This window comes from Lithobates pipiens, unplaced genomic scaffold (assembly GCF_037356315.1).
Source record: "Lithobates pipiens isolate NorthernLeopardFrog02 unplaced genomic scaffold, aLitPip1_a1.2 Scaffold_23, whole genome shotgun sequence".
In the NCBI taxonomy this organism is placed as follows: Eukaryota; Metazoa; Chordata; class Amphibia; order Anura; family Ranidae; genus Lithobates; species Lithobates pipiens.
Window position 1 is genome coordinate 147,183,879 of NW_027507785.1, and position 17,388 is coordinate 147,201,266.

The 17,388-nt window shown below is 44.4% G+C and overlaps 1 pseudogene; it reads left to right on the forward strand.

The window, feature by feature from the left end:
• The first annotated feature begins 5,807 nt into the window (after positions 1–5,807).
• LOC143926995 (posterior protein-like) lies at positions 5,808–7,581 on the forward strand (annotated as a pseudogene).
• The last annotated feature ends 9,807 nt before the right edge of the window (positions 7,582–17,388 follow it).

A 17,388-nucleotide genomic window follows, 5' to 3' on the forward strand; every position in this document is an offset into this window, starting at 1 on the left:
CGCTTCTGATACATTTGCAGTCTGCTTTGTCCCTACTGTGCAATGTAAGTTATTCCTGCTTCTCCTCCCTATCTGCTGGTCCATATCTCCCTCTGAACTCCCCTCCTCTTCCTCTCTTGTGGGCACCCACGGGACATCACTAGACACGTCATCATCAACGTCACCTTCCCCACCACTATAAGTAGAGATCTCGGAGTAGGCAGCAACAGCGGGGACCAACCTCCTCCTTGGGCTGATCTGGGTACTGTCATCAGACTGCTGAGTGGCGGTTGTTGCTACCTATTCTTCCTGATCCAATACCAAGAGTGGCTGCGCATCAGAAATGTCTTGATATGGATCGGAAAATAATTCCTGTGACTCAAGCGAAGGGTATGTGGTGGTGGTGGTGTTGTTGGTGGTAGTATCTTTGGGGGTTCACATAGCAGAGGGTGAAGAATAGGGTGCAGATCGAGAGGATGAGGAGGGTGCAGAAGAGTAAGGCTGAGTGAGCCACTCAACCAAGTCTGGTGTGTCCTTTAAAGTAATTGAATGCACCTTCTGCAACTTCCCACTTTGGCTCAAGCCTGTTGCTCCTGCCCTACCCCTACCACCCCTGCGGAAGGGCCTGCCTCTTCCTCTGCCTGTCATTTTTTAAATGACCCTGTGACAAAACTCTCAGTCCCTATACTGATAAAGGACTACTGTAGCAGAAGGGCAGCAGTCAGCAGTAGTGCACCTCAACCCTATGTATTGTGGACCTATACCAGTCCTTAAGGAATAGCAGACTGTACCTCACTCAACCCTATGTACTGTAGTACCCTATACCTTACCAGTCCTTATAAGGACCTTTGTGGAACAAGTAGGTTGTGAATGATTAGCAGACTGTACCTCAGTCCCTATACTGATAAAGGACTACTGCAGCAGAAGGGCAGCAGTCAGCAGTAGTGCACCTCAACCCTATGTATTGTGGACCTATACCAGTCCTTAAGGAATAGCAGACTGTATCTCACTCAACCCTATGTACTGTAGTACCCTATACCTTACCAGTCCTTATAAGGACCTTTGGGGAACAAGTAGGTTGTGAATGATTAGCAGACTGTACCTCAGTCCCTATACTGATAAAGGACTACTGTAGCAGAAGGGCAGCAGTCAACAGTAGTGCACCTCAACCCTATGTATTGTGGACCTATACCAGTCCTTAAGGAATAGCAGACTGTACCTCACTCAACCCTATGTACTGTAGTACCCTATACCTTACCAGTCCTTATAAGGACCTTTGTGGAACAAGTAGGTTGTGAATGATTAGCAGACTGTACCTCAGTCCCTATACTGATAAAGGACTACTGCAGCAGAAGGGCAGCAGTCAGCAGTAGTGCACCTCAACCCTATGTATTGTGGACCTATACCAGTCCTTAAGGAATAGCAGACTGTAACTCACCCAACCCTATGTACTGTAGTACCCTATACCTTACCAGTCCTTATAAGGACTTTTGTGGAACAAGTAGGTTGTGAATGATTAGCAGACTGTACCTCAGTCCCTATACTGATAAAGGACTACTGCAGTATAGGGCAGCAGTCAGCAGTCAGCAGTAGTGCACCTCAACCCTATGTATTGTGGACCTATACCAGTCCTTAAGGAATAACAGACTGTACCTCACTCAACCCTATGTACTGTAGTACCCTATACCTTACCAGTCCTTATAAGGACCTTTGTGGAACAAGTAGGTTGTGAATGATTAGCAGACTGTTGGAAGTGAACAAGAAGTAATGTTACATATCTAAAGTTCTACACATCTGTTTGTACAACCGAACTCAGCCATATTGATATTTGCAGTCCCACATGTTTAAAAGGTATAGAGGAATGTGGCAGAATCTGCATAGCAAAGGAGTTATCTTCAGCCCACCTGGTGTGCTCGAAGCTTCAAAGAGATTAATGCCGAAGACGGCCCAGGACACATCGACTGCAATACTGGCCACAGAAGCCAAGTATGGCAGGACAGTCAGTAATATTAGGAGGCAGTGGCGGAACTACCGCCATAGCAGCACATGCGGGCGCTATGGGGCCCGCAGTCAAATGGGGCCCGGTGAGGACAGGCACTATGGCTCCGCGGGAGATAGCGGGCGGCTCCGCGGGTGGCCCGCGGGCAGTCCGCGGCTCCGCGGGTGGTCCGCGGGCGGCTCCGCGGGTGAGAGCTGGCGGCCCGCGGGTAGTCCGCGGCTCCGCGGGTGGACCGCGGGCGGCTCCGCGGGTGAGAGCGGGCAGTCCGCGGGTCCGCGGGGGGCTCCGCGGGTCCGCGGGGGGCTCCACGGGTCCGCGGGGGGCTCCGCGGGTGAGAGCTGGCGGTCCGCGGGCGGCCCGCGGGTGAGAGCGGGCAGTCCGCGGGTCCGCGGGGGGCTCCGCGGGTCCGCGGGGGGCTCCACGGGTGATAGTGGGAGGCAGATGAGAGTGGCCGGTCCGCTGGTGAGAGAGTGGGCGTGAGCGGGCTGGCCAATCAGGGAGCTGACAGGCGAGGGAGCATAGAGATGACATCATCTCTCGCCGCCCTCTCATCCCTGCAGTGCAGTTCCCCCCTCACTGTGCAGGCAGCCAGGAAGCAGAGAGATGACATTATCTCTCTGCTGCCTGACTGATAATCTGCTGGCTGACTCTGTGACACAGCAGGAAAGTGGCAGAGCAAGTGACAATCCATAATGTGTGGCAGGCGACGTGGCAAGTGACAACCCAGGACGTGGCAAGTGACAATCCGTAACGTGTGGCAGGTGACGTGGCAAGTGAAAATCCATGACGTGGCAAATGACAATCCATAATGTGTGGCAGGCAACGTGGCAAGTGACAACCAGGGACGTGGCAAGTGACAATCCGTAACGCGTGGCAGGTGACATGGCAAGTGACAACCTGGATGTGGCAAGTGACAATCCGTAACATGTGGCAGGTGACGTGGCAAGTGAAAATCCGTGACGTGACAAGTGACAATCCGTAATGTGTGGCAGGTGACGTGGCAAGTGACAACCTGGGACGTGCAAGTGACAATCCATAATGTGTGGCAAGTGACAATCTAGGATGTGGTAAGTGACAATCTGTAATGTGTGGCAATCTAGGACGTGGCAAGTGACAATCCGTAATGTGTGGCAGGTGACGTGGCAAGTGACAACCTGGATGTGGCAAGTGACAATCTGTAACATGTGGCAGGTGACGTGGCAAGTGAAATCCGTGACGTGACAATCCGTAATGTGTGGCAGGTGACGTGGCAAGTGACAACCCGGGACGTGCAAGTGACAATCCATAATGTGTGGCAAGTGACAATCTAGGATGTGGTAAGTGACAATCTGTAATGTGTGGCAATCTAGGACGTGGCAAGTGACAATCCGTAATGTGTGGCAGGTGACGTGGCAAGTGACAACCTGGATGTAGCAAGTGACAATCCGTAACATGTGGCAGGTGACGTGGCAAGTGAAAATCCGTGATGTGACAAGTGACAATCCGTAATGTGTGGCAGGTGACGTGGCAAGTGACAATCCGTAATGTGTGGCAGGTGACGTGGCAAGTGACAACCCGAGATGTGGCAAGTGACAATCTAGGACATGGCAAGTGACAATCCGTAATGTGTGGCAGGTAATGTGGCAAGTGACAATCCGGGACTTGGCAAGTGGACAATCCGCAACATGTGGCAGGTGACATTCTGCAACGTGTGACAAGTGACAATCTGCATCTGGTGGCAGGCGACATGGCAAGTGGACAATCTGCAATGTGTAGCAGGTGATGTGACAAGTGACAATCCTTAATGTGTGGCAAGTGACAATCCAGGACGTGGCAAGTTACAATCCATAATGTGTGGCAAGTGACGTGGCAAGTGACAATCCAGGACGTGGCAAGTGACAATCTAGGACATGGCAAGTGACAATCCGTAATGTGTGGCAGGTAATGTGGCAAGTGACAATCCGGGACTTGGCAAGTGGACAATCCGCAACATGTGGCAGGTGACATTCTGCAACGTGTGACAAGTGACAATCTGCATCTGGTGGCAGGCGACGTGGCAAGTGGACAATCTGCAATGTGTAGCAGGTGATGTGACAAGTGACAATCCTTAATGTGTGGCAAGTGACAATCCAGGACGTGGCAAGTTACAATCCATAATGTGTGGCAAGTGACGTGGCAAGTGACAATCCAGGACGTGGCAAGTGACAATCTAGGACATGGCAAGTGACAATCCGTAATGTGTGGCAGGTAATGTGGCAAGTGACAATCCGGGACTTGGCAAGTGGACAATCCGCAACATGTGGCAGGTGACATTCTGCAACGTGTGACAAGTGACAATCTGCATCTGGTGGCAGGTGACGTGGCAAGTGGACAATCTGCAATGTGTAGCAGGTGATGTGACAAGTGACAATCCTTAATGTGTGGCAAGTGACAATCCAGGACGTGGCAAGTTACAATCCATAATGTGTGGCAAGTGACGTGGCAAGTGACAATCCAGGACGTGGCATGTGACAATCCATAATGTGTGGCAAGTGACAATCCAGGACGTGGCAAGTGACAATCCATAATGTGTGGCAAGTGACAATCCAGGACGTGGCAAGTGACAATCCATAATGTGTGGCAGGTGACTTGGCAAGTGACAATCCGCAACATGTGGTAGGTGACATTCCGCAACGTTTGACAAGTTACAATCTGCATCTGGTGGCAGGCGATGATGGCAAGTGACACGCTCAGGGATCCCACTGATTTTGCATTATGGTGAGTTGAACTATTTCATTTTATATAACAGAACAGAAATTGGTTAAAAGGCCTGGAGGTCAGCAATGTGTTCCCTTCAGGGGCTGCATAGAGTATACTGCATACTTTGTTGTTCAAAATTAATATAAGCCGTTGCCTGGGTACTGTGCCACATGGGTGTGGTAGTCTGTTGTTTAATGGCATTAGTTCATTTTTTTTGGTGGGGGGGGGGGGGGGGGCCCATACAACATTTTGCTATGGGGCCCTGTGATTTCTAGTTACGCCCCTGTTAGGAGGGCTGTCATGTGAACACTGATTGGTCCAAAGCAAATGGGACTGGCAGTAGGATGTGGTTTGGATGGTGTGTGTTTATCAAAAAGGGATTCATCAAAGAGAGCTGTCTCTCTCTGTTTGCTGCAAGAGCCTGCCATGTGGTGATCTCGGCCTACTCTGGGTGATGGCTCCAGCCTAAACCTCATGGTAAAGGCCCTCTCCTGGTCTGAGCCTAGCCGATGCAGCAAAGCCTCACGGAGGACCGTGTGATAAGTATCTTTCATATTCTTGTATTATATGTTCTGATTGTAAGCTTTGTGATATTGTAATGTTTTTTTTAATACTTTATGTTAGCTTTCCTAATTTCTTGGGAAATAAATAAGATGGTGTTTTACTAGCAGCAATGTGTGTGTTTTCATAAGTAACTTTATATCAGCGTGCCTAGTAGGGTTGTATAAACTAGATAATTATGGGAAGAGACAAGGTAATAATAGTTTGTAGAGCACAAAATGTCTTTCATATGGCACCCCAGATAACATGTGGCAATCCTAAAAGCTGCATAGAACTTACAGGACAGAGGTGCTTGGATACAAGGCAGCTGATAATGCCACAATAAGTGTGGTGAGTCTTTACTATGGATAGGCAAAAATTGAATTGTTTTGAATGATATCAGGTAAAAGTGGTAACGAATTAAGAATATTGAATGCTAGAAGAGCGATTTGTTTTTGTTTTTTGTCAGTTGTAAGAGCTAACGATAATTGAGTTTGGTTTAGTACTCAATGCAGCGTTGGTACGTTAGTACAAATAGAAGTGTGTATTGTGTGGATTGTATGGTTGTGAAATGGAATTTGTGTATACATATGTTAAAAAGTATGCCTCTGCCAGTTATCATTCATGTGCAGATGAAACTCTTGAAAGCCAGTATAAGGTTCTATTGTCTCAGTGTCAGCAACATAATAGCAGATTATCGGGCAAACAGCTAAAAAAAGTTAAGAAAGAAAAGTTGGCTAATGAAATTGCAGTTTTGCTCAGAATTAAATTTATATCTGAGCAAATGGGGGGGATGTGGCAAGTAGAGAGGAGACGTCTGGGTGAGGACATAGCGAAAGTCAGTGAAAACCTTCTAAAGATTGCAACAGCCTCCAATGATGAGATGGATGAATTGCGGGCAAAAGCAGGAGATTTGTCAGAGAGAAACAGTGAGCTACAAGAACAGCTCCAGAGTTACAGCATGGACTGTGATATGAAGAGCAAACTTGTAGAGTCATTGCGAATGAAGTTGTCAGGGATGGAGGAGTTGGTTATGTCTTTAGAAAGAGAATTAGCAAATGTTCGCTCCCAGCTTTTTACTACAGAGAAAGTTATGGTATCGCTCAATGAGCACAAAGGAACATGCCAATTGGCCGATATCTGCACAATCAATGAGGAGAAGGGCCGTGATGAAACACAGTCTGCTATGGCACCTATAGCTTCAAGGCAGAATGAGAGTTTGATTACAATCCAAGAGAGACTTACTTTGTGCCAGATTTTGGGTGAATTTAATGCCCTGGAATCACCAATGAGTCTGTCCAATAAATCTGAAGCTCTAGTAGTTAAATTCCATTTGAGTAATGAGGATGCATGCTCTCTTCTGAAAGCATGGCTACTAGGACCTTTGCTAGGCCAGTTATCCGCACAAGTTAATGATAACGTAGCAGATGCAGAGGTGCAGAAGAAAGAGTTGCAGCGTATTGTGGACAATCGTGATAATGGTACGAGTGATTTGCAACGAATGAAATTTAGGAGAGGAGATGACCCAATTTTGTTCTGCAGTGAGTATCTTGCATTGTATATGAAAGTGTTCAACTGTCCTGACTTATTGGAGGACGATGCAAGTTTCATATACTCAATGGCCAATAAGTGTTATGTAAGCTATCCCACTAGAATGGCTCTGAGGAATGCTAGATCCTACCAAAATTTTGTCAATATCCTCTGAGACTTCTGTCAAGAGTCCAGGGAAAGGGAGTATGGGTCAAAGGCAGATGTATCCGTAATAAGCAGAGGTACAGGAAGGCAGAGAAAGTTCAGACATAGTAAATGGAATAGGCATAGACTTAGATTTCATAAGGCCCTTAAAATTGCTAGCATGGAACAGGAAACCCCAGAAGTACAGGTATCTACAATGAAAACCTCCACCCAGGACAGGGACAGCGTAACTCAAAGGCCTGATATGAAAGATAGCAGCCAGGACAGATTACACAGTTCTGAAGGAGAGAGAAGAAAGAACAGTTCACACCCTAAGCACAGCCAGCAACAAAACTGGATGAACATTCCAATATTTGCCCCCTGGGTTAATCTACCATTCTGGCTTGTATGTAGTTGGACGCAAATTGCATTGCCATTTTTTCTGAGTAATATGGCAACTATATTGCATTAATGGGAAAGGCTTTGGGGACTTAAAAAGTCAATTGTCATGATAATTGTGTGTAATCACTGTCTTTGTGTTCCTTTTCCAGAGACCATGGAAGAAGTTAAACGGCTTTAGATACTACCATTTGCATTTGTTTGCAGGTCTGTCAAAGTGAGAACAACAGTGGGAAAATATAGCAGAACAGGGGTTAGGTTATTATAAATGCATAATCGATTATCACATGGTACCATGAGCTCATTAGTTAGTAATTGTTTGCAAACAATGAAAAATAAATAGTACTAAAGAGTTACAAATGAAGCTACAATGTTGTGATGAGATACATATGCTTTGTTTTGTTTTGTTTTGTTTTCCCCATTAACTAATTGTATTTCAGATTGGAATGAGCACTCTTCTCAGGAGGAAAGTCCATGGATGTTAACTAAAAGTTGAGTGTTTGTCATTGTTGTATGGTGGTTGTCTTGTCATGTTATTTGTGTGATCATGGCCAGATTTTTAATTTTTTTTACATTTTTTTTTATTTTTTATTTTTCTCAAAATTTTTTGTTTGATATTGGTTTAATCGTCTATTTTATTTTTATTTTTGTTCAGGTGGAAAAGGTAGTAGGTTTAATCCACCTGAAAGGGGGTAATTGACAATGCCCTCAGTTAGAACCAGTCACCTGAAAGGGGGTAGTGCATACATCGTAGAGATACAGAAATGCATTGTCTTTTTAGATTGTTAAATTGAGAATTTTTGAGAGGCAACACTGACATTCAGTTTTAAACATTTTTGATCATACCATGGGGATCCTTTTTAGAGTGGGTTCAGCCTAAATAGGTCATGGTTGTTTGGATAGTTTGGTCAGAGTTGCAGAAGCCAGGAATACTAAGGTCCTGGGTTCCAAGGAGGGAACTATAAGTAAACATGGTAAGCGAGCAGATATTGTGGATAAGAATTTGATACTGCTCTTGTTTTTCACTTCCAGAATCCTAGTGGAGCGAGAATTGGAGAGGCTTCTGGAACATGGATGACAGATGATCATCTGGTTGGCAGTTTGTCTGTGCCACACCACACCACAAATTTGTTCTGATAAACATCAGGAGAGAAGAAAAAAACTGAAAGATTCAGATTAATACCTGTTTTTTCGTATGGACAATTTGGTGCTAATGCTGAATCTGAAAGACTGTCCCTAGCAAGAGAACTTGTGAAATATTTTTACAAAAGTCTCTCCTGATGAATGCAAACATGTTATTAATGGTTGGAGCTTGGGGAAGAATTATGACACATCCAATCCGTCAAAACATGAAAATGTAAAATATATGTTTTTTTTGTTGGAAGGAGGAATTGAAGGAAGGTTTTAATGTATGACATGTATTGATGTAACGGAGTTAATATGGTGCAGGTACCCAGGAGGCAGGCTGGCACTTATGCAGAACAAGGTAGCTGTTGGCCAGACTAAGGGTGCCAGGTGACACATCAATGGGGTGAAAACTTCCTCGTAGGGGTGGTGTCTCAATCCTAGTGGTCCTAGAGAGAAGCTTTCGGTTACTGGACATGCGGGACACCAGAACTAGACATGGGGAAGATACGCCCCGTTGGTGTCTCACCTGAGAGGTTGAAACCCTGCACAGATAATGCCAGTGAATACACACAGGAGCATGCTCCGTTAAAATAAAGGGAACAAACGCTGGCTACCAGGGTACCGTATGACTTCACCACATGACGCTGCAACATCTCACGGTGGTTGACAAAAACCTATCACCCTATATGTGCTGAGTATACACGGAATCAAGTGCGGTCATTCTACCAGTGACTTACTCCCAGAGATGTGCGAACACAGAATGAGGTCCATGCAGGATGCTTATTTCTGAGGAGTAACCCGAAAAAAGGGGTGTATTCAACACTATATTGGGGGGGAATAATAGCTGGGATGGGTGTTGTTAATGGAGTGGACATCGGCCTCCTGGGGAACAAACTCACATCCATAGCTTCAGAGAAGGAGCGTGACTTGTTACCCAGAGAGATTGGTGGCGTCCTTGATAATATTCAACGAAGTCACAGAAACACCCAGGTTAGAGTGGCTCCGGATTTTGTCAACCATGTTGAGAGGTTGGTAGAGAGTGTGATGGTACAGGACAGAAACCTGTCATTGGCTCTGGCGCGCACTCTGTGGCAGGTGGAAGTATCAGCCAACATAAAGCTGATTGTACCGTCTCTGTATGAGGCGCAGTGGCCTGATGAGTTAGCATCACCGCTCAGTAAGATTTTGCCAAAACACGTTGCTTACACTAATCCAAAGTAGTGGTCGAATGCCTGTATGGGCTGTACTAAGGTGGATTGTGAAAGGTGTTATACTGTATGTTCCCATATACAGAAATGCAGACTCGGTCTGTATATTTGGTGGCATCAATGGGCTTACTGACTGGGGATTCTATCTTGTTGCATTTGAGGCTATATCACACATGTGATCAGAGAAGAGGAAAGCTGGAGGCAGGTTGATATTTCCCTTTGTCGGAAGCATGACCATGATGTCCTTTGTATGCCAGCTCAATACATGGGGATGAACGAATAATGTTGGGAGGTTATTTCTCTCTGGGTTCTGGATGGAGAGATCATTGCTGGGAAGGAGGCACCCGGGTATTATTTAGGACATAGGCGAATTTGTTTCTTTGTCCTAAAGAATACGGTGACTAACACTACGGTGTAGTGTTAGTCATGGAACTAGAGGGTTCCTTGAACCTAACCATAGGTAGAGGTGCATGGTATACCATGGGCATGATCTCTGAAATCCAGGCATGAGGGTGGAATTGTGTGGGTTGGGTCATGGTTGTAAATTTATAGGTGTAGTTAAACTCAATATTTATCTAGAAGGGTCTCCTATTTCTCTATGCAAGTTGAGGGACGATTTGACGGTAAGGTCTCTGTGTACAAGTTAGAGACTTTGCGGTCAAGTCAGAGCCCTGCAATACCGTTGTGAGCAAGCCTGCCGAATCCCGACCCGTATTTACAGTAAAGGGTTATAGGAGGTTGGGAGCAGGGTGCGTAATACATATATATGTATGTTAGAAAAGTTTTAAATGTTTATTGTGTGACTATTAGAAAAACAATAGTCCTGAGACTGATTTGTTAAAAAGCTTACTTCTGAGCACATTATTGTATTAACTCATTGTATTGTTTTGTCCTAATTAACTCCATAGTAAGTAGGATGATTAGATTTAACTAAATATGATAGCCTAAGAATGTACAGGAAACATAGCTAAAAGAATAAAGGTACTAGTTCGTACCATGACAACTTAATTTATGTTTCCTCAGCCAATAGAAGCATAGAGATGTTATTCTTATGGGTTATGTGAAGGCGGGACACAGTCTTTTGGCAGACATTTTTCTTCAGCTTTCGTGCTGTAAGCATGTCTCTCTGTTGTGGGCCACATCAGAAATAAATTTTCCTGCTTCTCAAGAACACCTGAAGTTTTTACTGATCACAAGGGAAGTTCCTAACATTTTTGGTCTTTCGAGCCGGGAGCAACACGCTGGTTTTCAGATCAGATGGCCCGACAACACTTCGGTGAGTATTGGACTTTGAAGCTCACCGACCGATTATAAGTCCCCCCAATCAATGTTATTTGGTGAAAAAGGGGCGGGCCATAGATCTGAATTCCACTGTCTGTTTCCGAACCTTGTGTGATCCAGTCCAGGTGTTTGAGAGGTAAGATAATTTAAATTATTCTTAATTCTTTCTGAGTCTTTTCTTCTCTTTCTCTTGCTTCTGGTTTAATGTGTTGTAATTGCCGACATTGGTATTGATCGTATAATATCTAGATGATCCAGTGCTCGTAGACAGAGACACTTGGGGACGTTGTCTAAGGTAAAAAATTACGTCGCCCGCTGTCCGGACAGATAACAAAAAGATTTGAGGTATACCGAATGTCAGAGGTTGATTGCCTGACTATTTTAAGCGCTGTTTAGTTAAGTGATCTACAAAGATCGCAAGGCTAATTTTCTTCTGTGTGTGTTTCATGTTTATGTTTATGTGTATGGTTCATGTTTAACCCTTTCTGATTCTCTCGATAGTGTGGGGAGTGCTGATGTTTTTTTTCTCTTGTATTGACATGGTTTTTGTGCTACATATTTCTAAGCAGATAAGAAAACATTCTTTGCCTAAGCACTGCACTCCCCCTCCCCCTCCCCTCATGGAAGGATGTTTCCTTTAAGAAGTTGTAAAGTTAACCCTTGATTAGCTATGACAATACAGAAGGGTTATATTGTATATATTGAAACTTAGCATAAAAGAAAAAGAAGGTAGATGGCATTTTGGAGTAAATAGAATGTTGTAGAATTATCAGGTGGCTTGATGAATGTGAAAAGAAATGAAAAAAAAAAGGCTGAGGATGTTTTCATTGCTATGAAGGTCAAGAAGCTGTTTCTCAGAAACAAGAAAATGCAGATTGCCTGACAGAGGTTAATTTGTGCATCTGTGAAAATATTAGGACTTTTGGTGGGAAAAAGAGTTTGAAAAATAGTCTTAAAGTAAATATTTATATTGGATTGGAGTTATTTTTAGAATTCATAGACTTTCAACTGTGGAGTGTTAATGATGCAATGCTGTTTATATTTGGGTACATTTATAAAGTCAAAAGGCAAAGTTCAAAAAAAGTATAGGTTAAAAATGGCGGCGTATTGGCTTCAGCATGCTAAAATTAGGGTAGAAGGACAAAGGACAAAGGAAAAATGCCAAGCCCAATTGCCCCTAGTGGACAAAGAGGATGATCTCATCTGCTGTACCCAGAGACCACCTCCCTATGGTGGTCCTCCCCCTCAGGTGCAAGTAACTGCCCAGAGTAACACCTTCCCTGTGACATCCACCCCTGTCAAAGGAACCGCCTCTGAACAAAACCCCAACTCCACTTCCTCAATCTCTCCAGACAGTAGTTCAGTCCTGGAGAGGAACAGATCGATCCTTGAAACATTAACTGACGCCATAACTCATGCACTGGGTGCCCCAGCAGGAGCCAAGAGACTAAGTAAACCTCCTATTAGGTATGGTGTGGAGGATGGTGAGGAATGCCCCTTGATAGAGGTCCCAAACCCAAGGGGAGGACAGAATGATGCACTGGGCCAGCCATATCCCTTGACTATCACTGTTTTTCGACCATGGACTGACAGTGATATACAAAAGGCTACAGAACACATAAAACATCCAAAATTAGGTCCAGCTGAATTCATTGAAAACTAGAGGGATTACGGAACAGTTATAAATTGAATGGGGTGGAAGTAGAGAGAGCCCTGAGGAGAGTATTAGGGTCAGATTGGGCTTCGGTAAAGGGGGATTGGGACCCCTGCGCCCCAGCAAATGCACATGGATGGGGGGATCCATTGCTTCCAGAAAGCCCAGACTTAGGAAACAGGTTGACTGCCCTACTGAACAGATGCCAGCTTAGATGGGTACAACGGACTGATTGGCAAAAAAATAAATAAATATGACAGTACAAGAAGACAAAGAAAGTGTCAGTGACTACCTAAATAAATTACGAGAGATTTTTAGAGTGTTCTCCGGGCTCCCCGAAGCTGAAGATGTGTATAGTGCATATTAGCAACAGCTAAAGATTGCTTTTTTTAAATGGATTGAAACAGGATCATAAGGATTACATTGTTTAAAACATGGTTACTTACCAAACTGCATCAGTTTTAGATGTTTTACAATATGCTAAGCATTCTGAGAAGTATTTGAAAGCGAAAGCAAAAAAGAATGTGAAAGTAAAGGTTCTTATGCAAGGTGATGAAAGGGAGGAGGATGCAGAAGAGTACACTGCTGAGGCAGAACTAGAGGGGTCTCATAGAGGAAGGATTACTCTACAGAAATAGACAGTGCAACGAGAGTACTTCCACCCTGTGTACAAGCACTGGTAGCATCAGCGGTGTAGTGGTTAGCACTCTCGCCTAGCAGTGAAGGGGGTCACTGGTTCGAATCCTAATCATGACGCTGCCTGCCTGGAGTTTGCATGTACTCCCTGTGCCTGTGTGGATTTCCTCCGGGTGCTCTGGTTTCCTCCCGCACTCCGGGGACATGCAGGTGGGTTGATTGGCTTCTGTTCCGGTTTGGCCCTGGTATATGAATGGGGACGTTGGATCCTTGGGGGTGGAGAATGATGTGGGTGTACAGGGGTAGAGGCTAGACACTCACTCAGGCTGAACCGGATGGACTGGTGTCTTTATTCAACTTTACTAACTGAAAAGGTACCACATGCAGTGTTTGTTATCCTGTTACAGCAAAAGATATCACATTTGAGCCCAGCACGACACCTTTCCTGTATGACAATACTCTTGACACAACCTCACTTAACAATACAGAGGTGTACTACATTAAAACCATCCACGCTACTACTACTTCCTACTGACGGGTATAAACATGACTGCACTGTTGCCATCGCTGAAAAGGTACTGCCACGAAGTGATCTGAAAGATGTACCATTATCTAACCCTGACATGATACTTTTTGTTGATGGTTCTAGTAAGAAAAATCCAGATGGCACAAATGCAACAGGATATGCAGTAGTGACACAGGATGAGATTTTGGAAGCGGGGCCACTACCAAAACATTATTCAGCACAAGTTGCAGAACTTGTAGCACTGACAAGAGCATGTATACTGTCAGAAGGAAATCTGTAACCACATACACTGACAGTCAATATGCCTTTTCAACAGTGCATGTTTTTGCACAACAATGGAAAAACAGGGGGATGGTCACCTCCAGTGGTAAACCAATTTCACATACGGACTTCATTTTAGAACTCCTAGATGCAATACAGTTACCAAAAAAGCTTGCAATCTGTAAATGTCAAGCACACACAAAATATACGGACCCCATCTCAAAGGGAAATAAAAGGGCAGATGAAGCTGCACATAAAATAATGACGAGAAATCATAGTGATAGATCATACAGTCCTTACTGATATGCAGCAAAATGCCCCCCCTGGGGAAAACAATATTGGAAAACAAAGGGTTGCACAATAATTGATGATATTTACACATCACCTGAAGGGAAACCGGTATTACCAAAATCTTTATTTAGGTATGCAGCAGTATTGACACATGGAGTAACGTATGTGTCAAACAGGGGGATGACTGAGATGTTAAATAAAGTATGTACAGCCTATGGATTCACAAATTATTAAAAAAAACTTTTTGCTCTCAATGTCTTATATGTGCAAGACACAATGCTCAGGGAGGTATAAGACCACAGAAAGGGAAGTTCCCTACACCACAATATCCATTCCAACACATTTGCATGGATTTTATTGAATTAGACAAATGTGAAAGGAAGAAATATTGTTTGGTACCCAGGCACCCTGACCAAATGGGTGGAGATATTCCCGACAGGAAGTGCAGATGCACAGACTGTAGCCAAAGCATTACTAAGAGATATTATTCCTAGATTTGGAATCCCTGAAAGGATTTACAGTGATAATGGACCCCATTTTGTAATTAAAAAATATACAACATTTGATAGAAGTGATGAGAATTAAAGGGAAATACCATTGTGCCTATCATTCCCAATCAGCTGGATTGGTAGAAAGACATAATGGCATTCTAAAAAGCAAACTGAGAAAAGTTATGGAAGAAATAGGTAAAAATAATTGGATGTATTGCCTACTAGTAGCTGTGACCAGTATGTATATCACACCCCCAAAAGAAGATGAAAAGGTGCATGTGGGAGATTGGGGTCTCAATAAAAAGTAATAAGAAAAAAGCAGTGGTACTCCCCAAGGTGGGATGGTCCTTTCAAAGTCCTTTTAACTACCCCTACTGTGATAAGGATTGTAGAGAAGTCTACCTGGATTCACCAGTCCCATTGTAAAAACGTTTTACAGGCAGAGTAGGGCCAGTTGGCTACAAGAGGTCCAGAAAGTCCGGCTACAAAGGGAGGTCTCACACAAGGTGGGACTTGTCTCAAACCGGTGAAGTCTCCCTCCCCTTCCAACTCCCCTATCCTATCCGCTGGAACTCTGTAGCTGGTTAGGATGAAAGGGACAGTAATTATCCTTGGGTTACTGGTGACTCTAGGAGAGGCATCCATAAGAGGGGGTAGGCGCTATGGAAGAGTAGAGGAACCTTTGGATTGGGAAAGAACAGGAAAAGCATTAAATCCAAAACTTTATAGAGGGAATAACTAGCACTATACTGGTAGACTTCTGTCAGATTGCAGATTGTGGGGATACAACTGGGGCTAGAGGACTTCTATGGGCAGATAAATATATCTGCTGGCTCTGGAATAAGGCAGGATGTCAAGCATGGGATCAGGCCCTGTGGACTACAGCGCATCAAGATTGGGGGTATAATCAACCAGGGGCTAAAAAGAGTGGTATAAAGGAGAGACTCGTAATCACAAAAGCGGCCAACTCCCCCTGCACAAATAGTAAGAACTGTAACCAACTATTAATAACATTAAAGGAGCCGAGGAAGGAAGATCAGCGGTTGTATTCCATGGGAGCATGGGTGTCAGGAACTGACCCCTCAGGAACATTTTTCCCTGAGGTATTACTACCTAATAAAATTAAACAACAGGAAAAAGTAGACTCAGAAGGGAAAGAAGTAGGCCATACTAAAATAGAAGTTCTGAGTATAACTATAAGATTCACTAACCTAACAATAGAAGATGCCATAGCTTTGGAGACGGGCTACCAAGAAAAAATGAGTGGTTAGAATGGTTGAGGTACACGGTTAGAACTCTGAAAAAGGAAAACTGTTTAGTTTGTGCCGGAGCCAGACTACATTTAGCAACAGTTCCTTTTCCTCTAGATCACAATACAGATCCAGAAGGTTTAAAATGTATGTTGCAATTGTATAATAAGAGCTATAAACCTGAAACAAATTCTACTTGTCACACATTGAGTTTGTTGTTTCCCCCAGTACAGAGACCTCAGATACCTCCAGCGGTTACCGCTTATCCGGGCAACTTTACTTGTTTTGCACTCCCAGGGAACCGTAGCGAGGTGGATCTTGGGTCACTACCTGATGACTACTGTGTGGAGAGGATTAACACGGACAACGGTGACTGGGTTGGACATGACATTCAGAGAGCTGATGTCTGGTGGATGTGTGGGGATAAGAAACTGCGAGCTAGACTACCGGCCAATGCCCAAGGGGATTGTGCTATGGTCCAGCTGGCTATGCCCCTGAGAATCCTGTCAGAATACCCGTGGACTAAGAGTCACCGACAGTATCGTAGGGACACCTCTCCCTTGGGGTCATTTGACTCTCAGATCTACATAGATGAGGTTGGGGTTCCTCGCGGGGTGCCGGACGAGTTTAAAGCCAGGAATCAGGTGACAGCTGGGTTTGAGTCTCTTCTCTGGTGGGTGACTATAAATAAATGCTGACTGGATTAATTATATATATAATATAACCAACAACGATTTGTAAACTATACTAGGGATGCTGTGAAGGGCCTAGCAGAACAGTTGGCCCCCACATCTCTAATGGCCTGGCAGAACCGAATGGCTTTAGATATGGTCTTAGCTGAAAGAGGAGGGTATGCAAAATGTTTGGTAGCATGTGTTGTACCTTTATCCCTACAATACAGCTCCTGGAGGGACCGTGACCAGAGCCTTGGAAGGACTGACTGCGCTATCGAATGAATTGGCGGAAAACTCAGGTATTAATGATCCATTCACAACTTGGCTTGAAGGACGGTTCGGTAAATGGACTGGATTTATCACATCATGTTTGATCTCAATCGCTGTGGCTTTGGCCGTTTTGGTCACTTGCGGATGCTGCTGCATTCCCTGTATTCGAGGACTTTCACAAAAACTCATTGCAGTCTCAAGAACAATGTATCAAACCCTCTCTACCTCCGAGGAGACCTATGTGGACATTGAAGCTCAACTTAATGACATACAGTCCGAAAGTGTATAACACAGGGACTTTCATCGAAATGTGTGGAGATAAAATAGTCACACAAAGAGGAGGGAATGTTAGAAAAGTTTTAAATGTTTATTGTGTGACTATTAGAAAAACAATAGTCCTGAGACTGAT